Below are 26,045 nucleotides of genomic sequence, written 5' to 3' on the forward strand. Positions count from 1 at the left end.
TTTTAGTACTGTATAGTGAGTTCCCATGAGATCTGATGTTTAAAAGTATGTAGCAACTCTCTCCTCTTTCTTTTGCTCATGACCCAGGCATGTAAGATGGGCCTGCTTCACCATGATTGTAAGTTTCCTGAGGCTTCCCCAGAAGCCCAGCAGAAGCCGGCATCATGCTTCCTGTAGAATCTATAGTACTGCGTCTCTTAAACCACTTTTCTTTATCAATTACCCAGTTTTCAGATATTTCTTTATAGCAGTGAAAAAAATAGAATATACTAGATAATGAGATTACAGATGAGAGATTTTGCATGTGATTTGTATTACGATTCTTTTACTTAATTTGCATCATCCCAATATTCTATAATGAACTTACATTGCCTTTGCACTGCTAAATTATTTTCACAAGACTAGTATTGAAACTATTATTTCATAATAATAGTTCACAGGACGTTAAGCTTTAAGAACCTCAAAATCACCTAAAATGTGTTTTAAAATGTGCAGATTTTAGCCAGGTGCAGTGACTCAAGCCTGTAATCCCAGCACTTTGCAAGGCTGAGGCAAGTGGATTGCTTGAGGTCGGGAGTTTGAGACCAGCCTGGTCAACATAGTAAAACCCATTCTGTACTAAAAATACAAAAAAAAAAAAATTAGCCTGGCGTGGGGGCAAGTGCCTGTAATCCCAGCTGAGGGAGGCTGAGGCAGGAGAATTGTTTGAACCCAGAAGGCAGAGGTTGCAGTGAGCTGAGACTGCCCCAGTGTACTCCAGTCTGGGCCACAGAGCAAGACTCTGTCTCAAACAAAATAAAAGAAAAGAAAAGAAAAGAAAAGAAAAGAAAAGAAAAGAAAAGAAAAGAAAAGAAAAGAAAAGAAAACAACTGCAGATATTTTTATTTCACCCCATATTAACAGACCTGAATCTTTTGGAAGGGTTGAGATTCAAAAATACTTACTTTGAGAAAAATCCTTATATGATTAAAATGTAGAAAATAATTTGAGAACATTGTTATCTCTAATGTGTACTTTATATTTATTAGAGTCTCTGTTATTAAAGAAGCTAAACCTTATTAACTGACCTCCTTTATAAGAAAATCCAGTGAGTCTCAAGCTTTTTGATCTCGACAACCCTTTACGTCCTTAAAATTATTGAAGACCCTAAAGAGCTATTGTTTATATATGTATATACAAATAACATATGTACATATTAATGAGAAAATAAGATAAGTTATTCAAATATTAATTTACTAGTTGGCTTCACAATAATGAATTCATTATTGTGAATTAACAGAAATAATATTTTATAAAAAATATTCTTTAAACAAAAATCCAATTAGTAAGAAGAGTAACATTGCTTGACACTTTTTCAAATCTCTTTCAAATCTACCTTAACGGAAAGCAACTCTAGTGTCAGAATTATTTATGCTTTTATTTCCTTGCAATGTGTTGTTTTAGTTGAAACATGAGAAAAATCTGGACTCACACAGATACAAGTTGGATATAGTTGGCAAAGGGAAGATTATTTTGGCCTTTTCAGCTAATTTTGAATATCCTTCTTTGATATTACAACAAAACTCAGCAAATGTTTTAAAACATTAGTTGCAATACGCAATCTGAAACGTATAAACAAATCTTTCCCACTTGGTTGCATTAAAACCACTGGTTTGTCCATTCAGTGGAATTTTTACCGAAGCCTGATTTTGTAACATAATACATTGGTCATCTGCAAAATACTTGTTCACTGAATCATACCAATTTTCTAAATAGTGGCACATTTCATTATATAGTATCAAAATATCAGTTTTGGTAAATCCCTAACCAGTTTAACGAAAAAAGAGTTTTATATCAAGTAGTTGTTAATCTAACGGTGGTAGGTGCAAGTTTACCAAAATTCTAATTTTTATATGAAAGCTCAGTGTTTTTCTTTGGCAACAAATCATGTCAGTTCTCTTTTGAGTATAGATTTACTTTGTTAATTTTTGAAAAAAATGATGTAATATTCAAGACTAAATAACTTTTCTGTCAATTATTATTTTAGGTCAAAATGTTATTTCCTGAAAAAAATAGCAACTTCAGTCAACATCCCAAACAACGCCAGAAGTTCTTTTCCTGAAGACAGCCACTGTATTTTGGTATGCAGCAGAAGTATTTTATGCATACTCTCTGTTTTGTGACAAAGGTTAGAAGAGGCACTTATTTAAGGGTCAAGATTCCATAAAAGTAATCTTCGTCACTGCTTTATCAAGGATATTCTTAAGTGAGAGTTTTTAGCAGTAAAGACTATAGCAACCACTAGCACATTCTGGGGCCATTCCCTTGATTGACATTAAGGTGCCGGCAATTTCACCTACCGTTACTTTTGTACCATCACTGAAGTGTCATAATGATTAAAAAAAGGTAAACAATATGTTGTTACGATTATAAATACTAATTTAACCTTAAACTCCTTTTAAAGAGTCTCAGGGATACACTGGACTCTTCTTTGGAAGACTACACGTTTCAAATCCCAGCCCCGATCCATTCACTAAGATTAACAGACAAAGGATTTCCCTCCTTCTATTATAATAATGCCAGGTGACCCAATATAATGAACACTCAATGCTAATATGCTCCAAACCTTTGGCTCCCAACAGTTCAGTCCTGTGTTTACCCAGTGTCCTCTAAGTAAATTCCCAAAATTATGTCTGCATGATATACCTATGGCAATGATTTTATAAATTTATGAAATAATATGTAAGCCAGTGAATTATGAGTGCAAAATAATCAAAACAGAAATTGATACTAGAATCAAAGCTCCACAAAAGGAGATAGTTTTACTTTTCAATTTACTGTTGTACCCACATATTTTGAATAGTGCCTGACATATAGTAGACACTTAGTAAATGTTTATTGAATAATTGATTTTGTTGGTTATATGAAAACTGACTCAGATGTTTTGATGACTGCATAATTTTCAAAAGTCAAATCATGTGCTAGCAAGGCAAAAGTAAAAGATAAGGAAAGAATTGATAAGAATCAAGGAATCCTTCATGTTCCCTCTCCACTTTAAAGAAACAGAAACTAGAAACCATAAAGATGCTCTGTGGCTGTGGTATATGCACAAAAATTAAAAACTTACTCCAATCGACAAAAAACTCGAAGAAAATTCTGCACAAAGTCTGCTTTTTTTGTCTTTTTTTTTTTTTTTTTCTTATGATTGACATTTTATGAACTTCATTCGAAAATGCTTACCAGATACTGCCTGGATTTCTGCAAGCCTTTGAATTCACACCCAAGAGCAAACTGAGGCTAACTACATTTTACCTTTCTGATGCATCACCACCATCTAGTGTCTGGAAGTGGTAACTGCAGATTGTAATTGGCAAACTGGGCTTTAACTTTAGAAGACAGAGTCAGAAAGAAATGGAGGGAGGGAGAGGGAAAGAGAGGAGAGTGAGAGAGAGAAGGAAGAGGAGAAAGAGAAAGAGAAAAAGCGACAGAAGAAAGAAAGAAAGGAAGAAATAAAAGAAAGGAAGAAGGAAAGAAAGAAAAGGAAGGAAGGAAGGAAGGAAGGAAGAAAGAGAGAGAGAGAGAGAGAGAGAAAGAAAGAAGGAAGGAAAGAAAGGGAAAGGGAAAAAGGGAAAGGGAAAAGGAAAGGGAAAGGGAAAGGGAAAGGGGAAAAGGAAACTCTGTCTACAAGAACAGCTTCATGGACTGTGACCAATGTAGTTGCTGAAGACCCCCACGCTCAGAAGGGTCTTTAACTTGGTTTAACACTCCAATGTTTCCATTTTAAAATTCTTAATAATTTTGTCTTTGAACTTTTGTCTTCAAGGTAAAGTCTGATGAGACAATGGACATTTACATGAGCAGATGAGCTTCATACAGTAGGCACGACTGCTGGTTCTTGCCTTCCCGTTCAAGTTGAGTGTTTGCAAACTCCCTGGAGCACAGAATTGCAATGAGCTCACGATGCCTAGAAACTGAGAAAGCCTCGCTGCAGACGCATAGGACGTGAAAGCATTACGTCTGTGACCAAGACACTACACCTTGCGTTGGAACCAAAACTTACCCCAAATGGAGAAAACTTGTTTCTAAGAAACATGAATGACCCAGAAACACTGTCACATCCATTCTTACACATGTTTTCCTTGTGTTAACCAATCACATATGTTCAAAATAGTGACAAAGAAGGACATGGAAAGAGTCCCTTCTTCTTCAGGTCCTTCCTGAAGTTGAAGGTAGTAGAGAGTGTTGGTGGAATGCGGATGTGTTAACAAGTGAAATAAAGAATAGAGATAACTTTACACAGCAGTAAGAATGCCCTCATAAGAATGAAATGCGTATGCATCTATGAGCTACAAAATATACATTGTACATTTCAGTGATCTTGTATATTAAATGATCTTATTATGCATCAAAAACTGGCATCACACAACATAAAGACGAACAGTAAAATTCACGCTGATAATTTAAAATACTAATTTTTCTTTACATGGAGTGATATTAAATAGAAAATATCATTTTCACTATCTGAGAAAGATTCCATAAAACACATAAGCATGATTTCCATTTTAGAAACTTGAATAGCAAATTTTTCCTCTTGAACAAGTGGGCGTGCATTTTCGTTTTGCACTGGGACCTACAAATTATGTTTTTTAGACTTGCACGTGGTGTAGCTAACCTTCTCACCATTGGGATATTCCTTAGGGGGAGTCAGTCTATGAAGCTGTCAGCCCTTCTTTAGTGAAAGCTGTAATTCTTTGTTTCCTTAATTAAAGAGCTCCCATCTTTTCCAAATAGGATGGAAAAAACATGTAATAGTAACTGAAATGGATACTTTTGCTAATTTATACCAGTGAATCTTTGCTTCCACTATAAAGGCACATTAAGAAGAAAACAGAGCTAACTCCTGAATTCCACCATTGGAAAAAAAATAGTCTGTAGTAACATTTTAAAAATGATGAAGACAAAATCTCCCTTTAGCAAAATAGTATTTCTTATCACTAGTGACGACATGAAGTCATTTCCAGTGCCTGAGCTACACTTTGGTAGAATTAGTAAAGTTTTAAAGAGGTGTTGATATAGGCCACCAGAAGACATTAGAAGGGTTTTCCTATTATTCAAATTGGAAACCAAGGCTCTGAGAATCTGAAGGTCCCTTAGTGATTACCTAACTCTGAGCACATTGCACCACCTCCTCCATTTCAAGGACGTGTACTTTGACCAGAAGTACAACACAGACACCTTCCCAGTGGCACAACAGATCTCCAAGTATAGCTGTTGTGTAAATGAGAAAAATGGAGAACATTACCTAAGAGTTTAGTCACATATGCATGGTCTAATGCATGAATTATTTGACAACATAGAATAAATTTAAGTATGACAAGAAATGAGACCAAATTTCCGAGTCACGTTTTATGAAACAAAAATTGCTTCTTTTAAGAGTAATACATATATGTATTGAAAAAAACTTCTCTCAAACTTACTTCTGTGTTTGGACTCAATATAAAATGACTGCTGCGGAAATGATTATAATTAGAAGAAATAATGTAGTAATTATAATAAGGTTCAAAGAGGCCTTTCTCACATCTTTGTGTATTGATGAGAGCAAGAGGTATATGAACAGTAAGAAACCTGTTTTCCCCTCTAGACACAGTCACCAGTCACTATAGCTGGGGACAGCAACAGCTCATCTGCCAGAGAAGCCACCAGAGGAAATTCAAAATGAATACATCTTCTGCTTTTGAGAAGCAGCTCATTCATCTGGTTACAGAGCAGATATGCTTCAGAGTTGACTTATAACTTGTGTAATTCCAAGTTGAAGGGAAATAGAAAGGAAATCAATCAATTTTTGAAATCATATTGATTATTAAGATAACTGAGAAGCTACAAGATGAGTTCATCACTGGGTTCTTTATCTCACATATTTAAAACATCAGAAACACTGACTTGCCTCAGGTCACATAGCCAGGAATGTGCAGTGCAGGGCTTCCAGCCTGGCCTTATACCAAAGCCTTAATCCTTTCATTCCTGCATGCAGCTATCCATACTGATATCCTTGCAACTGTGCCCTGAGGAGATAAGCCTCATCTGCAAGCATTTATATAAGTAGCTAGGAATTAAATACAGAGTTTTCTTTATATTATTATGATTTTTAATTCTTCTTCATCTTTTTTTTTTTATATATAATTAGAGAAAAGGTTTCTCTCCGTCACCCAGGCTGGAGTTTTGTGGCACTGTCATAGCTCACTGCAGCCTCAAACACCCAGGCTCAAGCAATCCTTCCAACTCAGCCTCCCAAGTAGCTGGGACTACAGGTACTCACCACTATGACCACCTATAAATAGTGAGGTCTCTAGTGCTTTAATTTCAAATAAGTGCCTGAGTCACCTAGAAAGAAGATAAAATGAACACTGACAGTCCTATCAGGCTCTAACACTTTTACTGCTTTAAGGATCCAGGTCAGGGGAAATCAATTATTTTTTAAAAAATGTTTTGTTTTCTGTTGAGTAAATTCTAAGAACAGATATTATTATTTTCTTGGACTTTAAACTGCTGCTGCTAAAAGCAGAGGAAGCTGCTTCAGAATGGAGTTGCTGCCTATTTCACCGACATGGCGAAGTAGATGAAATTATCCATGTGATGTGAAGACTGGGTTGTAAATGCTGGAAATACACTAATGTACTCAGTGGGGCAATTCGTACATTTCATGGGGAAGGCCACGATCTCTCTTTAAACGAAAATTCAATGTTTCTTGCATGGAAGAAATGACCAGAACTTTGTTCAGTACAGTGTAATTCCAAAGACATTCAAGAAATTACTAACTATTCATAGACAGCCTTTGACAAGTTTAAGACAGAACAGGACCTTCTCTTTGACCTCACCAATTCCCACATCAATATATTTCCCAGTAGCATAAAGTTACTAAATTCCTATTTCAACATACACTTGAACTAGATGCTCATTTAGACGGGTAAGAACAAAACACCATTGCATCGTCAGCAATACTCACCATGTATTTTATGTATTCTACTGTAGTCAAAAATATCCTCCACTTTCATGACACTTCCCCGTACTTACATTTCTATTCTGTTCTGTTTCATCCTGTGTTCATTTGTACAACCAAATCGGTGTCAACTAGCCTTACACTTTGTAACTTATTCAAAAACTTGAAACTATAAGGTAAAATTACTACATAGACATATTCATTTTCTTTTCCATAACCTAGACTTTTATGTCCTTGAAAATCTGTCAGTAATTTAGTCAACTATGGTGAAAGGCTCACTCAAATATCTATTAGCATATAATATACAATCTTCCATCTCAAGATAATTTCTTTGGAATAAATGAATGTTCCTGTCCCACTAGAATCTTGTATCCTGGTGACTTGTATTCATTAACAAATCAATTGAAAATAAGATTTAGATGGTTTGTTTGTAGGATTTTTTTCATTACAGTTAGAGAAATACTGATAACAGGTAATACATACAAAAAGAGAAATTCTACCCTAATTAAGATGAAGACTTCTCAAACTTTAGAATGCAATTAAATTAAAAAGACCATTCTGTTTTTCGTTTTCTGAGGATCTCCATACACGTTTTTCATAATTGGTAACTAATTTGTATTCCCACCAACAGTATGTAAGAGCTCTGGTTCCTCCTTATGCTCATCAGTATTTGTTATTTTTTGTCTTTTTGATATAGCTATTCTAACTTCGTTGAGATAAAATCCTATATTGGTTTTGATTTTCATTTCCTCAATGGTTGGTGATGTTGAGCATTTTTTGTATGTCTTTTTTTGAGAAAGGTCTATTCAGATCATTAGCTCAAATTTTAGCCACATGATTATTATTATCATTATTTTGCTGTTGAATTGAGTTCCTTGCATATTATGGATTAATCCTTGTCAGATTTGTGTATGTTTATGTGTGTGTGTATATGTATATGCATATATATATATTCATAATATATAATTATAAAAAATGTGTTACAGTTCCTGCTGCCTATAAGATAAAACTCGGTGTCCTTAGCATCACACTCAAGGTCCACCATCATCTGACTCCTAGCTACACCACCATCACTTTACCTCCTGCACCTCCTCTCACTGTCCTGTGTCTAGTCTCTTCTACTCCTTACTCCCATATTCCACTTAACTCTGCTGGAACTCTCAGACCATATCCCTTACTTCATAATTGTCCTGGGTTCTTTTTTCCACCGCATGTCTTCTTCCTAAAAAGCTCCCTATCTCACCTTTTTATGATGTCTACCATAGAAAGCCAAAGATTTCTCTCTTTAAATTACTTCTTGCTCTGCCCTCAGGAAAAGGAACACAATCAACCCTTGTGAATGAATCAATCTCTGCATTATTCTGGTAAAAAAGAAAGTTGGGTGAGAACACCTGAAGGAAGGGTGGGTATCTGTTTGTTCTTGGAATGCAGGTACAAGCATCACATGTTTTGCATACTCCACAAATTAACCCAGAACCCAGCAGGCAATGATATTAATGGGATGTGTGCTCCCTTGAATTACATAAGCGGCCAGGCCAACAGATCTGCATAAAGACAATATTTAATCTAAGAAGTTAAAAACGGGAACAGGATAAACTTCTACAAGGAGTTAGGAGGCTTAGAACCTTAGCCTCTTTCTTTTTTACATGCACTTAGGGAACCAGCTAATTAAAGGAATTCTCTGGTGAATCTCTTGTAAAGGAAAGAATTCTCTGGCAAAGCAAATAATCAACCCTTAATTTATAAAGTACTTATGGAGTTAGGTGCTTACAGTATCACCAAATGACACCTTGGGGACCCCTTGTCATTAATTTGCCTCTATAAGCACCTAACTCTTAAGGAATTGCTAAGTTTCTGAGAAAATTGGGTTGTGAATGATTTAAGTTGTTAATTTTGAATTTTTTTTATAGAAGAAAGTTAATAAGGATGTATTTGTTCTCCTATTTAGGCCTTACAATGTAAAGCAGAAAAAGAATCTCCACAGGTAACATATTAATATAAAATTTCTTCTGTTTTAGGCAAAAAGCAATAACAAGTTTCATATGATTAAAAGAAAAGATCTATTTATGTATCTCTGACTTTGGTGCAAAATTTTCAAACATGTTCTTCAGTCTAAGTAATGATAATTTTTAAAAGTTTATTGTAAAGTCTGCTGTATTTAAAATAAACCTGCTCTCGGGGCCAATCGATGGAATTGCTACTACAGATTAAAAGTTAAAACACTGGTTTGAGTATTTTATTATCAACATTCAACATCTTTTGAGATTCTGAGAACAAGCACAGTTATTACTCTGGTACTATGATTGTAAGAAAGAAAAAAAAAACCCCACATCTATGCTTGTTTATATGGTACTCTTCTTTACAAAATATCAACTCCAGAATTTTCACATATATGAGACTTGGGCTGGGCACAGAGTCTCATGCCTGTAATGCCAGCACTTTAGGAGGCCAAGATGGGTAGATCATTTGAGTCCAGGAGTTTGAGACCAGCCTGGGCAACACAGCAAAACACCGCCTCTACAGAAAAAAATACAAAGAATTAGCTGGGCGTGATAGTGCATGCTTCTAGTCTCAGCAACTCTAGAGGTTGAGGTGGGAGGATTGCCTGAGCCCCAGGAGCCTTGATCTCACCATTTCACTCCAGCCTGGGAAACACAGGGAGACCCTGTCTCAAAAAGAAAATAAAAGTAAAAAAAAGGTTTGGGAGGTTAATCTGCTTGGAGTAGGATAAAGCAGGAAAGCCTCAGAATGTTGCCTTAAATTTGGAGTTTCTGAGAAAGGCCACTGTTTTGTTTGTATGCTAATTTGTTTTACCTAGGATACATGTACAGGTAGAGTGGTCTGATGGAAGTAATTGAAATTCCGTAGAAACTAAAATTTCACCAAGCTGTTTTTTGTTCTCAATCCTGTTTCCCAATGTCTAGGTCATTCACTATCCTAGACAAACGCCAATTTGTTTTTCTGTCTCAACTTTCTCCCTCCCTCCTCCTTTTCTTTCTTTTCTTGGAAAAACAAGAAATACATTTCTAAAGCTTGTTTATGAATTATGAGTTTAAAAATAATGTTGAAATGCCTGAAGTAGGATAATGGCCTCCATCTCCATCCATGTCCCTGCAAAGGACGTGATCTTGTTCTTTTTAACAGCTACATAGTATTACACGGTGTATATGTACTATATTTTCTTTATCCAATCTATCACTGATGGGCATTTAGGTTGATTTCATGTATTTGCTATAGTGAATAGTATTGCAATAAATATACACATACATGTATCTTTATAATACAATGATTTATATTCTTTTGGACATATGTCCAGTAGTGGGATTGATGGGTCGAATAGTATTTCTGCCTTTAGGTTTTTGAGGAATTGCCACACTTTCTTCCACAATGGTTAAACTAATTTACACTCCCACCAAGTATGTATAAGCATTATTTTTCTCCACAACCTTGCCAGCATCTGTTATTTTTTGACTGTTTAATAAGAGCTGTTATCCTCAGCAAACTAACACAGGAACAGAAAACCAAATACCACATGTTCTCACTTATAAGTGGGAGCTAAGTGATGTGAACACATGGACTGAGGGAAACAACACACACTGGGGCCTTTTAGAGGGTGGAGGGTGGGAGAAGGGAGAGGATCAGGAAAAATAACCAATGGATACTAGGCTTAATACCTGGGTGATGAAATAATCTGTACAACAAACCCCTATGACACAAATCTACCTATGTAACAAACTGTGCTTGTATCCCTGAACTTAAAAGTTAAAAAAAAAAAAAACGCCTGAGGAAGGCATATCATGAAAACTTTTGTGGGAAAAACATTCTATATAACATGCAAAATTCCACATGATTGAGTCCCTGCCTATACCTCCTTAGAATTAGCTCTGTGTTTCAGACATATTTAGCTAATTTGAGCTTCAAGACTGTGTCAGACTCTTTCATACTTGTAAGCCTCTGCATTCATTATTCTCATGACCTGGAGATCAGACATTCATTGATTATTTTTACTGAAATCTACTCTGTGTGAAGAATGCTGACAGGTCGGTCACAAGGATACAGTGGTAAAAAACACAGTCACAGTTGTTGCCCTCTTGCAACTTGGTGACCTCCTTCCTTGGTAAGCTCTGCTCAAATCTTGCATCTTCTGTGTTCCTTTCACTGTGACATGTAGCCTGACCATTCTAAGCAAGACTTTGCAAATCTTTCTTTAAGCCACCAGTACAGCCACAACCTATTTCTGTTACAATGCTGACCAAAATGCTGTTAATATAATTATATACCTATCCAATTCCATTATGAAACCGTGAACTTCCGTATCTGTTTCATTTTTGTATTATTAATAGAGAGCTTAGCACTGAATGAGTGAACAGATGAAACAATGAAAAGAATGACTGAATCGAGTAATTGATTTTCTGGAGAGAGTAATTGAATTTCAATCTGAATTTTGTTTTACATGTACCAGTTTAAGCCATTACAAAGCACGTATTGATGCCAAAGAGACAATTAGAACAGAATTTTAAAATGTGAAGTTACAGAACTCTAATAAATGTAATTGGCTATATGAACATATCTTCTTATAATAAGCCTCAAAATTCCTCCATGTTTCTACACGAAATATAAGCACAGAAATACAAACTACCATCAGAGAATACTACAAACACGTCTATGCAAATGAATTAGAAAATCTAGAAGAAACGGATAAATTCCTGGACACATATACCCTCCAAAGACTAAACCAGGAAGGACTTGAATCCCAGAATAGACAAATAACAAGTTCTGAAATTGAGGGAGTAATTAATAACTTACCAATCAAAAAAAGCCCAAGACCAGATGAATTCACAGCCAAATTCTACCGGACGTACAAAGAGGAGCCAGTAGCATTCCTTCTGAAAATATTCCAAACAATAGAAAAAGAGAGAATCCTCCCTAACTCAATTTATGAGGCCAGCATCATTCTGATACCCAAATCTGGCAGACACACAACAAAAAAAGAAAATTTCAGGCCAATATCCCTGATGAACATCGATGTGAAAATCCTCAATAAAATACTGGCAAACCAAATCCAGTGGCACATCAAATAGCATATCCACCGTGATTAAGTTGGCTTCATCCCTGGGACGCAAGGTTAATTTAACATACGCAAATCAATAAACGTAATTCACCACATATACAGAATCAATCACAAAAACCACATGATTATCTCAATAGATGCAGAAAAAGCCTTTGATGAAATTCAACACTCCTTCATGCTAAAAACTCATAAGAAACTAGGTATTGATGGAACATATATCAAAATAGTAAGAGCTATTTATGACACATCCACAGCCAATATCATACTGAATGAGCAAAAGCTGGAAGCATTCCCTTTGAAAACTGACACAAGACAAGGATGCCTTTTATACTACTCCTATTCAACATAGTGTTGGAAGTTCTGACCAGGGCAATCAGGCAAGAGAAAGAAATAAAGCATATTCAAATAGGAAGAGAGGAAGTCAAATTGTCTCTGTTCACAGAAGACATAAATGTATATTTAGAAAACCCCATTGTCTCAGCCCAAAATCTCTTTAAGGTGATAAGCAACTTCAGCAAAATCTCAGGATACAAAATCAATGTGCAAAAATCACAAGCATTCCTATACACCAACCATAGACAAATGGCGAGTTAAATCATGAGTGAACTCCCATTCAAAATTGCTACAAAGGAAATAGGCATCCAACTTACAAGGAATGTGAAGGACCTCTTCAAGGAGAACTACAAACCACGGCTCAAGTAACTGAGAGGATACAAAAAAATGGAAAAACATTCCATGCTCATGGATAGGAAGAATCAATATCCTGAAAATGGCCATATTGCCAAAGTAATTTATAGATTCAATGCTATCCCCATCAAACCACCATTGACTTTCTTCACAGAATTAGAAAAGACTACTTTAAATTTCACATGGAACCAAAAAAGAGCCCATATAGCCAAAACAATCCTAAGCAAAAAGTACAAAGCTGGAGGCATCACACTACCTGACTTCAAACTATACTACAAGGCTATGCTAACCAAAACAGTATGGTACTGGTACCAAAACAGATAGATAGATCAATGGAACAGAAAAGAGGCCTCAGAAATGCCACACAACTACAACCATCTGAGATCGAGGCCATCTTGGCCAACATGGTGAAAACCCATATATACTACAACCATGTGGATTCCCAATTTAATAAATAAATGTTGTTTGGAAAACTGGCTAGCCATATGCAGAAAAGTAAAACTGAACTCTTTCTTACACCTTATACAAAAATTAACTCAAGATGGATTAAAGACTTGAACTTAAGACTTAAAACCATAAAAATCCTAGAAGAAAACCAAGGCAATACCATTCAGGACATAGGCATGAGCAAAGACTTCATTACTAAAACACCAAAAGCAATGGCAAGAAAAGCCAAAAGTGACAAATAGGATCTAATTAAACTAAAGAGGTTCTGCACAGCAAAAGAAACTATCATCAAGGTGAACAGACAACCTACATAACGGGAGAAGAATTTTACAATCTATCGATCTGACAAAGGACTAATATACAGAATCTTAAACAAGTTTACAAGAAGAAAACAAGCCCATCAAAAAGTAGGTGAAGGATATGAACTGACACTTCACGAAAGAAGACATTTATGCAGCTAACAAACATACAAAACAAGGCTCATCATCACTGGTCATTAGAGAAATGCAAATCAAAACCACAAGGAGATACCATCTCACGCCAGAATGTGAGATGATGAAAACCACAAGGAGATACCATCTCACGCCAGAATGATCGTCAGAATGGAAATCATTAAAAAGTCAGGAAACAGGCCAGGTGCGATGGCTCACATCTGTAATCCCAGCACTTTGGGAGGCCGAGGTGAGTGGATCACCTGAGGTGGGGATCAAGATAGCTAGTCAGGAGGCTGAGGCAGGAGGATCACTTGAACCTGGGAGGCAGAGGTTGCAGTGAGCCAAGATCACGCCATTGCACTCCAGGCAACAAGAGTGAAACACTGTCTCAAAAAAAAAAAAAAAAAAAAAAAAAGTCAGGAAACAACAGATGCTACAGAGGATGTGGAGAAATAGGAACGCTTTTATACTGTTGGTGGGAATGTAAAGTATTTCAACCATTGTGGAAGACAGTGTGGTGATTCCTCAAGGATCTAGAACCAGAAATACCGTTTGACCCAGTAATCCGATTACTGGGTACATACCCAAAGGATTATAAATCATTCTACTATAAAAATACATGCACACGTATGTTTATTGCAACACTATTCACAATAGCAAAGACTTGAAACTAACCCAAACACTGAATAAAGATAGACTGAATAAAGAAAATGTGGGCTGGACGCAGTGGCTCACACCTGTAATCCCAGCATTTTGAGAGGCTGAGGTGGGAGGATCACGAGGTCAAGAGATGGAGACCATCCTGGCTATCACAGTGAAACTTCATCTCTACTAAAAACACAAAAATTAGCTGGGCATGGTGGCGTGCACCTGTAGTCCCAGCTACTTGGGAGGCTGAGGCAGGAGAATCATTAGAATCTGGGAGGCAAGGGTTGAGGCAGGGGTTGCAGTGAGCCAAGTTTGCACCACTGCACACCAGCCACTCCATCTCAAAAACAAAAACAAACAAATAAACAAAAAAAAACCCAAATATATATATATATATATTTATATGTGGGACATATACACCATGGAATGCTACGCAGCCATAAAAAACAATGAGTTCATGTCCTTTGCAGGGACATGCATGAAGCTGGAAACCATCATTCTCAGCAAACTAACACAGGAACAGAAAAGCAATCACTGCATGTTCTCACTCACAAGTGGAAGTTGAACAATGAGAACACATGGACACAGGGAGGGGAACATCAAATACCAGGGCCTATCGGGGAATGGGGGGCTAGGGAAGGGATAGCATTAGGAGAAATACCTAATGTAGATGGCAGGTTGATGGGTGCAGCAAACCACCATGGCACATGTATACCTGTGCAACAAACCTGCACGTTCTGCACATGTATCCCAGAACTTAAACTATAATTTAAAAAAAAAACATAAAAAAGAAATATAAGCTATCTGATACTTTTCTATTGTTCTCACAAATAATCAAAATTATTAGTATTGTTGTCTATTAGAGTATTTTTATTATAAAGGTGGTTACTATTAATATCTAAAGTGTTTAGACTCTTCTGAGGAAATATGTTATTTAATTAGAAATACACAATGGTAATAGAATCAGCATCTTTTATGAAAGCTGAAAAGTTGGCCTTGGGGGAATTAGAAGTCTTCTACTTCTTTATGAACAGAATGCAATTTAAAAATTTATAGGAAATTCTTTAAACCACGCGGGATGTGTATAAATGTATTAGATTTCAACATAACCTAAAGGCACCATAGATCCTGCTGGGCTTGTATCATCAACTAAACTAACTTGTCCTTCTTGGAATATTATTTTAAATGACAAAATAGTGATAACTATGAGATACTCTATTGAGTTAATTGTAAGCTCCTTGAATATGGCTATATTATTTTATTCATCTTTTTATCTACCCCACTTCCCAGCACACTGAATTAACCATAGTAGATTCTCAAAAAATCTGATGCAATTTGATTTGCATGTTCTTCTGCTTCCAAAAGTAATCTGGACAAGGCTCACTGACTTGAGAGTTAGAAATAAAGCAGAAGTCAAACATTTAACTTGATAGCCGTCTCTAGATATTTCACATACTCAATTAATGATATGTAGTTCCAAACAGCCAAGCAGATCCACGATGTAAGTTAGAAGGAGTCAGATTTTGGTTAAAGGTAATAGAAATGATTTTAATAACAGCAGTTACTTAATAGTGGAGTGAAGTGTATAAAAATGAGATGCTTCCCAGTAGTGAACATAGTTGTCAGACAGAATCCATGGAGGTAGTAGAGGACTAACTTTGGCTGGAAGACTGAGATAAATCACCTGAAACCCTATGAAATTGTAACTACATTTTAAAGGCTACAAAAGAGGAAAGAGCATAGATGAGTTATTCAATGCATGTGTTGGTGTGTCCAATTGCCTTAATAGAGTAATATCATATATTTTCTATATTCTATAATATATGCCTTCAATGCTATGGAGTTATAGATTGCCTCTGGATAACTTTGGAGACTCCAGAGTTGTATAGTACTAAGCATCAATTACCCCAGAAGTGATCATTACTTTATTGGTAAGGTGGAGTTGATGCAAACTTCAAAGTGCTCTTCAAGTTGGAACACACAGATGTCAATCACTTGAGATCAAGAGGATCCATTACATGACTATGCATTTTCAGAGGTAAAGCACTGTTCCTGTATGGACTTAACTCATCAGGAGAACAGAGTATCTACAATCAACCAAGGTTTGAGTTCAGTCTCTAGCAAGAATAAAGATGAGAACAGGTCAATTCTCATTGGAAGTCCATGAGTAATCCCAGCTCCTTCCACTGATTTTGGTTGACCTATATTTGGATATTGTTTGAAGAACACCATTTTACTTTTAAAAAGCCTTGACCAGATGCATACCTCATTAGGAATAGCAACCTTTAAAAATGGAAATTAAAACTTAGAAGGTTGATTTCTGTAAATCATTTGGCAACTGTCTTTGTCTTAGGCTTCTTCTTGGAAGTGGTAGAGATTTATAACTCATGGAAAGAAAGATACGAAATGCAAATATTTGTCCTTGATTTCTCTGTAGTCATAGGATTAGCAACATTATAGGGCAAAAATAATTACAACAACTGAAAGCCATGGAAAACCATGATTTACTTCAGAACTTCTGAAGATAAAGACTGAAGTGTGGTGAGTCCCACAAACTTATACCTTAATTGAAACTACTCTTTGGTAGTTTGAGAACTTCTAACTTCATATTCTTCTAGTTACAAATAAAAATATGCTTTGTAATAGGACTACTTAGTACTCTCTGGAAATATTCATGCATTTCAATATTTTTAAAGAAAATACTCGTTATAGTCAATCTGACTGATCTGCTGTATTGTTTAATTAGACATAATGATTTACCTTGGGCTTCTTGAAAGTTGACTGTCCAACACTCCTGTACAAAATAGGACTTGGCTTATAATTTTTCCCTGGTGTTTTCTACAAGCACATCTTTGTAGATTATTTTTAATCTTAACTTTATCCACAAAATATATTAATAAATGTAAATCCTTGGGGAAGGGACATGAAATTATTCTTTATTCATCAACTGACTTTTATCAAATCCACATAAATATTGGCTTAAATTTAACTTAATATAATTAAAATGATGTATACAGATAAGTAAAATATTAATATGTAGATTATCTTCTAATATAAAATTCAACTTCCAGATTGCCTTTCTCCAATTCAGTGACAGCTGTGTGTGGTGTAATAAATTCCAGTGTACATCAAGTGAAGTGCTATCTTCAGTGAATGCACAGGGGCCTGAGTATGCCTCTCTGAAAGGGGAATCAGGCTGCTCTAAAAGGAAAGAAGACACATCTCTTGTGTTAGACAGAATTATAACATAGCACCCAAGATTTTCACTTTCTGAGGTACATTCACCTTCCTCCAGTTATCCATTCAAGCAGTAACCCACAATGCTCCTGCAAAGAAATTTTTCATATGTAACTAAAGTCCCAAGTCAATTGATTTTGAGAAAAGAAGATAATACTGAGGGAGTCTGACCTAACCAGGTACGTCAGCTCTTAAAAGGGACTCAGATCTTCCTGGAGTAATTTCAAGCATAAAAGAGTATCATCGTCTGTGTGTCTTGCTATAACAAACGGAGACCAGGTTATTTATAAACAATGGAAATTTATTTCTCACAGTTCTGGAGGCTGGGAAATTCAAGCTCAAGGTGCCAGCTAGTTCATTTTTGGTAAAGGCCTCATCTCCATTTCCAAAACGATACCCTGTTGCTACATCCTCCAGAGGAGACAAAAGATATAGATATGTCCTCACGTGATAGAAGATATAGCAAGTCAAGAGAGTACTTCCTTCAAATTTCAGCCCTTTTATAAGAGGCTAACCCATTCATGAGGACAGAGCCCATGACTTAATCACCTTCCAAAAGTCACACATCTTCAAGCCAGTGTATTAAGGACTAAGTCTCAACATGAATTTTGGAGGGAGACACACATTCAAACTATAGCAGAAGTTTTCAATGGGAGGGAGACTATTTATTCACAGCTTTGGATATGGAAGAGACAATGTCTGAGGGCAGTGTCAGGGAGCTGACAGAAGTCCCCACCTGAAAACCAGAGAGAACAATAAGAAAAGCATGTGTTAAGAGGAGCTAGCAATAAAATACTGAGAAAAGCACTGGACCACTTTGGACTGCAGTTTTCTCACCTGCAAAGTGAAAGGCTAGGACCTGATTATCTCTGAGATTCCTTGCAGGTCAAGACATTTAAGGTATAAGTAACTAGTAATAAAGTGAATGAGCTGTGATATGGGGGAAAGAATACAGTACTAGGGCAAGAAGAAAAAATAATTGGATTAACTTCCAGCCATGTTATAAACAAGCAGCTTGACCTTGAATAGACCATTTCATATCTGGGCCACAATTTAGTTGGTTGAAAAATGGGGATAACATCACCCTAATCCAAAGTTATTTCTGAAGATTAAAAGAGTTCTTCTGGAGAATGAGCTTTCAGAATGGCAGAGTAATAAACTCTTTCATTCTCTAAAACAATGAGAAAATCAGCCAAACACCAAACACAAACCAATTGGGAACTCTGGTAATTAACAAAAACCACAGAACAAATGAAAATGCAATCTATCCAACTATTCCCATCCCCTGGTCTCCCCAGCTCAGTGGTGTGGTAGCAAAAGCTTGCATCAGTGTAGACAATGGAGAGATTGGACTGCCTAGGGATCTCTTAAAACCACTATCCCCAGAGCACACTCAATACATTGCCCATACTTTCAGACTCCAAGAAAATTTAAAAATACAAAGTAAACAACACGTTTCTAAATAACCCATGGGTCAAAGAAGAAAACACGGGGAGAAAGAAAATATTTTGAGATAAGTGAAAACAACATAGCATTACAAAACTTACACGGTACAGGCAAAACTGTGCACATGAAGACATTTATAGCTGTCAGTATCAACTTTGAGAAAGGCAAAATACCTCAAATCAAAAACCTTACTTCCATTTTCAGAAACTAGTGGAACAACAGCTAACTAAATTCAAGACAAGTGGAAGGAAGAAAATAGAAGTTTAGACTAGAAATAAATGAAATCAACAACTCTGTGAACATATTAAAAACCACTGAACAGTACACTTTAAATGGGTAAGTGTTATGGTATATGAAATATCTCTCCATAAAGCTCTAAAACAAAGTAATATTAGTGATGGGTACTTAAAGTAATTTTTTTAAATGGTACAATGTGCCAACAAAGTTATTGACACAAATATTGAGTAACTTTTATTGGCTTTGAACCAACTGGCTGAAACAGAATTAAGAGAGAGGCAAGAGGAAATATCAAGAATTAGGAAAAAGAAATTATATATAACAAACAGCAAATAAGCAGAGCTAGCAGATGACATTCACTAAGTTCTACTGTTCCTCAGCCCACCTCTTTGTTTAGAGGACGCCCTGGCCTGCAATGGAGTGTGGACTAAGCAAAGAGCACTGTAGAGGTTCCACTGATGACTCTTAGAGATTAACAGCAGACCTACCACTCTAAGGGCCTTTATTTTTATTTATTTATTTTATTTTTTTTATTTTAAGACAGAGCCTTGCCATGTAGCCAGACTGGAGTGCAGTGGCACTATCTCGGCACACTGCAATCTCTGCCTCCCGGGTATAAGCAATTCCCCTGCCTCAGCCTCCCGAGTAGCTGGGACTACAGGCACCCGCCACCTCGCCTGGCTATTTGTATTTTAGTATAGATGGGGCTTCATCATGTTGGCCAGGATGGTCTCGATCTCCTGACCTCGTCATCCACCTGCCTCAGCCTCCCAAAGTGGTGGGATTATAGGTGTGAGCCACCACGCTGAGCCATAGCCTTTATTATGTAAGTATCTCTTTGTTTAGGCAAAAGTCTTGGCTACTTCATATCTAACACCATTACAAAGAAAATAAATATTTAAAATAATGTGTATTTACATTTTAATGTCTAAAATGTGTTATCAAATCTGCTCCATGATCTAAGCACTTATTTATTTTATTGAAAATCCAACTGCTTCTAAATCATGATAATTGCTTTAATTTTATTTCCCGGCAGGCATTTGATTTGTATTCCATCATACATTACATGTTTTGAATAAATTTATTGCACTTGTCATCTAAGCATAGATATTTCTTCATAATAATGAATAGTGTAAAGATTTTAAAGGCATAAAAAATAATATTTTTCTCTATCATGTTGATTTGCAAGAATTCTCCCTTTTACTGTCAAACACAGATGTACAGCTTTTCTTTTAACTTATCCATCCAACTTTTTAAAAGGCCAAATTAGTTTCACAATTGAAGCTTCCAAAGCATTCATTTTCCTACAAAAACAAATAAATATATTCATTTTTTGTGGGAGAAATGATAAGGAAAAACTGATCATTCTGGTGACTTACAATAGTTCTAATGGATTTTCATGTTCCTTTCTGTTATTACATTTATGCAAAAGGTTCCCCCCCCCCCCCCCCAGTGTAAATGTGAAATTGGGAAACGTTGTTAAATCTCTACTGTACAGAAGTAGGCTGTACTAAGATGAACATCCTTTTATACAAATCTCTAAGAAAGCCAAGGTCAGGATTGCCTTTCTTCCCAAGTAAACGACAGGGAAGTTCCCTGTCCTAAATAGAAGATCAGTGTCTCAATTGCAGTTCCCTCTTTATTTGAGGGTAAATGAGAAGGAAGAACTTTAAGCACTTAAGAAGGATACATGGGTTTTCACTTGAAAGTCAAATCAAAGCAGTCTTCTCTTTTTCTCTTTTCTTTTTCCTTTTTTTTTTTTTTTTTTTTTTTTCATTTTGGCTTAGTGCTAACACATTGAAAAGACAAATTGACACTTATTATTCAGAACCTTTTCTAAAATGTCCTATATTAAGAACCAGCCATGTTTTAAACAAATGCCATCTATAACTTTCCCACATTTTGCAGATATATTATGCAAGTTAAAATATAATTAACAACTGTGAGAAAAAAAAGATTGGAGTCATTTGGGGAAAAAAAGGAAAGCACATATGTTTCCATGATCTAGAGGGGGAAATAAGTAGTACCGTGGTTCTGATGTAGCTTGCCCTTGGCCTGTCTTTTCTGATATCTGATTGGCTACAAATGAGATGAGGTGGCCCACATACAATATTGAAGTTGAATGTTGTTATCTTCCAAAATGATGCAGCAGTGTTAAGGATACTGTTGATTTAAGAAACGTATGCATATGGAATGACTTTCAGAACAGCTATGTCAAGATCTATAAGAGGAACAGAGCAAACGAAGTCTATAATGAGGATGATTCCCGTGGTGTCTAAGAGGCAAGCACTAAATAAAGAAAGGCAGAGGCAATGAAACACAAATCACCCCAGCTTAAGGAGAAAGTAGCAGTAATGAGAAGAGGAGTGTGATTTGTACTTCAATAAAAGAGAGCATAGTCTCAAGAAACAGATGGACAGTGAATGTGAATACATTAGTGAAAGCAGTACTGTGGAAGGTTCTTACAGTTTTTTTTTTTTTTTTTTTCTTTTACCTCTTCCCCATAAAGGTGGTAGGGTGGATTTTGAATTACACATACTTGTAACCAAGAAGTTAAAGTAGTGCATGGCTAAAAGTACTTGCGTCCTTTAAAACCTAATTGTAGGCCAGGTGTGGTGGCTCATGCCTGTAATTCTAGCACTTTGGGAGGCTGAGGTGGGAGGACAACTTGAGCTCAGGAATTTAAGACCAGCCTGAGTAACACAGTGACACCCCCATCTCTTTAAAAAAAAAAAAAAAAAAAAACTTAAAAGTTAGTTGGGCATGCTGTCACGTTCCTGTAGTCTCAGCTTCTCAGGAGGTTGAGGCGGGAGGACCTCTTGAGCCCAGGAGATTGAGGCTGCAATGAGCTGTGATTATGCCACTGCACTCCAGTCTTGACGACAGAGTGAGGCTCTATGTTAAAAACAAAACAAAACAAACAAACAAACAAAAAAAGACCAGAAGAACAAGAAAACAAAAGAAAACTAATCATAGAACTAGAAAACCATGAATAATGGAAATCACTGTAAAAATACACATAACTAGCCAAGCTTTTTTTGAATATTTTAAAATTGACACTCTTGGGAAGTGTCTCCTGATTCAGCCCATTGTTTTGTTCTGAGTTTCTTATATATCACATGCCGGGAGGGGCTGTGTCAATGTGGGGACACACACACACACACACACACACACACACACACACACACACACATTATTGCTTCACTAGTAACAGTTCCCAGTTGTTTCACTGGTGATACTTTCAGTAAGTTTTTTCAGTTCCCTTAGTCTGCTCCTAAACAACCCAGCCTACTATGCACATGAAGTGTCCTTTCCTGCAAACCATCAGTTAGATTTTCACTTCTAACCAGTGCAGCTATATTGTTATAGATTAAAAAAACAAACAAACAAACAAAACTAAAAAAATATATAATTTTTTTTTTTTTTTTTTTTTTTTTTGAGACAGAATCTGGCTCTTGTCGCCCCGACTGGAGTGCAGTGGATCATTCTCAGCTCACCGCACCTCCCCCTTCCCGGGTTCAAGCAATTCTCCTGCCTCAGCCTCCCAAGTAACTGGGACTACAGGTTTGCACCACCACACCCAGCTCAGTTTTGTATTTGTAGTAGAGACTGGTTTTCTCCATGTTGGCCAAGCTTGTCTTGAACTCCTGATCTCAGGTCATCCGCCCGCCTTGGCCTTCCAAAGTGCTAGGATTACAGGTGCGACCCACTGCACCTGGTCAAAAAATCTGCATTTAACTCAGGCACTAATTTGCTCCTGTATGGCATTCTACTCTACTAATCAAAATGGAAATATATCACAGATAACTTAGTAAGAGCCCAAAATACAAAATACAGAGAAAGAGTCTTAATTCAAGTTCTGTTATTTATTATGTGACCTTGGCCTCTAACTTAATTCTTTGAACCTCCTTTCCCTCATTATATCGAATGAAAATAATGCCTACGATTTATTTTACGTAAGGAAACTTAAGTAGAAATAAAATTTTCCTACTATTATTAGTATGTACACATTGTTGCATACTAATTTTAATAATAACAAGTATGTTTTAGAGGCCTTCAGATTAATCATAATCATTACTGTGTGGCATAGTATCACAATCAATTAGTGCATAAACCCTATTTTATTCATATTTACTTTAAAGAGGCTTTGTTTTTTCCTTTGTTCCTAACTCAGTCCCACTCCATCTCTACCCCCATACACTATGTTGGTGGTTGAATTCTCCAGAAGGCAGACTCTAGGACAGAATGTAATGAATAGGATGTCTATGTAGGATATCTCATGGAAGGGAGTGAAAAGATACAGATTGGAGCAGAGGGAGAGGGACAGCAATGATTCAGGCCCACACCAGCCTCAGCCAACCTCAAGAGAAGTTCTGGAGTGAGCCACGGCCCCTTAGAATTGCTTTGCATTGGCCAAATGGCTGGAACTCTGTATCTCCCACACAATAATAGTGGGAGACTTTAACACCCCACTGATCATATTAGACAGATCATTGAGACAGAAAATTAACAAAGATATTCAGAACCTGAACTCAGCTCCAGATCAACTGTACCTGACAGGTATCAACAGAATTCTCCATCCAAAAATGAGAGAATATACATTTTTCTCATTGCCACATGGCACTTACTCTAAAGTTGATCACATAATTGGAGGTAAAACACTCCTCAGCAAATGCAAAAGAACTGAAATCATAACAGTCTCTCAGATCACAGTGCAATCAAATTAGAACTCAGGATTAAGAAAGTCACTCAAAACCAAAGAACTACATGGAAATTGAACAACCTGTTCCTGAATGACTCCTGGGTAAATAATGAAATTAAGACAGAAATCAAAAAGTGAATCGAAACTACTGAAAACAAAGAGATAACATAGCAGAATTTCTGGGATGCAGCAAAAGCAGTGTTAAGAGGGAAACTTACAGCACCAAATGCTCACATCAAAAAGCTAGAAAGATCTCAAATCAGTTTCTATCGTAATTGGATGTGAAGTCTTAGCAAAGTAGCTCCTACATCTGAAGCAATCCCTAATGGGACTGACATCTGGGGATTATCTGCTCACAACATTTTCAGAAGCTGGAACCGAAGTCCTTCCTTGAGGGAACTTCGGGGAAGCACATCATGGTGTCCACCACAGCCTATAAATTATATGCATTGAAAACATAAAAAATATGATGTTGTATATTTTGGGGCTGTCTCCCTAATTTATTTTCACAACATGCCCGTCAGATTTATCCATACTGAGAGTTGTAAATCTAGTTAATATAAAATTCCTTTCCTTCTATCTATGTGTTAGAGTGAATATTGTTGGTAACATATCTGTAGACACAATCTCAACACATTTGTTGCTGGTACATAATAAAGATATTTTAAAAATAAAAGATGTTAGCCCATTCCACTCAGACTGGTTAGGTTCTCAGAACTCATTAACCAATCACTCAGATGGCAGTTCTGCCACTCCAGTTGATTGTCCACCACTTATATTTCTTTTCCTCAAACCCCACTGTTTGATTACATCAACTCCGTTGCTGATAGCAGCATAACTCCTTCAATATCTTCCTCAATCTATCCTCTTTTTCTATTTTTCTATCTCCAGGTCCACCCTGTCTTAGTTTTTTCCCTTTTCCCACCTACCCTAGACCCTGCAGGCTCAGCATCATTTGGGGTCAAATCCACTGACTCCAAATGTGACTTTGCTACATTCTCCCTCCCATTTCCCCCTCACCCAGAATTTAGCAAAATATATGGTGTGGAACAAGTACACAATAACCACTGATTTTTAATTTTTTAATATTTCTAATTTTATTGATTCTATCTCATTTTACATCTATATAGTTATACATAATTCTTAATGAGTAGGATTGTAAAATAATTTTTTTGAAAATAAATATTATTTTTGAAAAGAAACTTCAAAATGATGTAAATTTACATGGTCTCTTCTCCTTGTTTCTGGTTTCCTATTTTAGAGGTAAACTCTTTCTCATTTCATATCTTACTTTAAAACTATTTCATCTGGTGATGAAACAGAGCAGAACAGAAAGAGGAAAGTCTGTGAATCTCCCTAACCTCAATGTTGGGCTACTTAAAAAAACAAAAAACAAAAAACAACGGAGTGCAAGGTGAGAACCAGAAGGAACTTCCTCCTGTATTTGTCAGTTGTGTTCCTTGGAATCCTGGGTTAAAAGGTTGTTTGTGGTTACTCCAGGCAAGAGGTTGAAGAGAAGGCAAGACTCGATGATCATACCTACTTGTGCTTCAGCTATATTCAATATTACACATTAAATACACCTAATAGTTTTTTAAAATGAGTTTCAGCGCTTAGAAAAAAGGAAGGAAGAAAAAAGAATTGAGTTACTGATCTAATCCTTATTTTATTTAGCAATGACAAAGGCCTAGAACAGAAATCACTTGTCCAAGATCAAATGATGTTTCACACTTCATATTTCAACCTCTTTACTCCTTTGGGTCTAGTTATAAATGTTTCGTTATTAGTTTCACAGCCTTGTGTCTCCTGAAATCTTACCCAGCCTGGTTTCTAGATTTCAACCTCTACTAAGCAAGATTATGACTTTGACCTGGCCTGGAATTCAGACATGTTCCTTATAGCTATCTTTGCTGGCATCTGTTTTTTGTTGTTGTTTTTGTTTTTTTCCCCAATAGTAGCCTTCTTCTATTTTTATTATTGTTGTTGTTTGTTTCTAGTCTTCCTTCAAATATCATAAGCCTTCAAAATAGCATTATAGGTTCTCATTTATGTTTATGGAAGTAAGAACTTGAAGGCAGCTGGATAGGTGTGATGATGGAAGGAGTATCTCCTTACTTACCATATAATGAGAATAGCAATCAAGTTACAACAAATTGAGTT

The sequence above is a fragment of the Chlorocebus sabaeus genome, chromosome 8 (assembly GCF_047675955.1).
Source record: "Chlorocebus sabaeus isolate Y175 chromosome 8, mChlSab1.0.hap1, whole genome shotgun sequence".
Taxonomy (NCBI): Eukaryota; Metazoa; Chordata; class Mammalia; order Primates; family Cercopithecidae; genus Chlorocebus; species Chlorocebus sabaeus.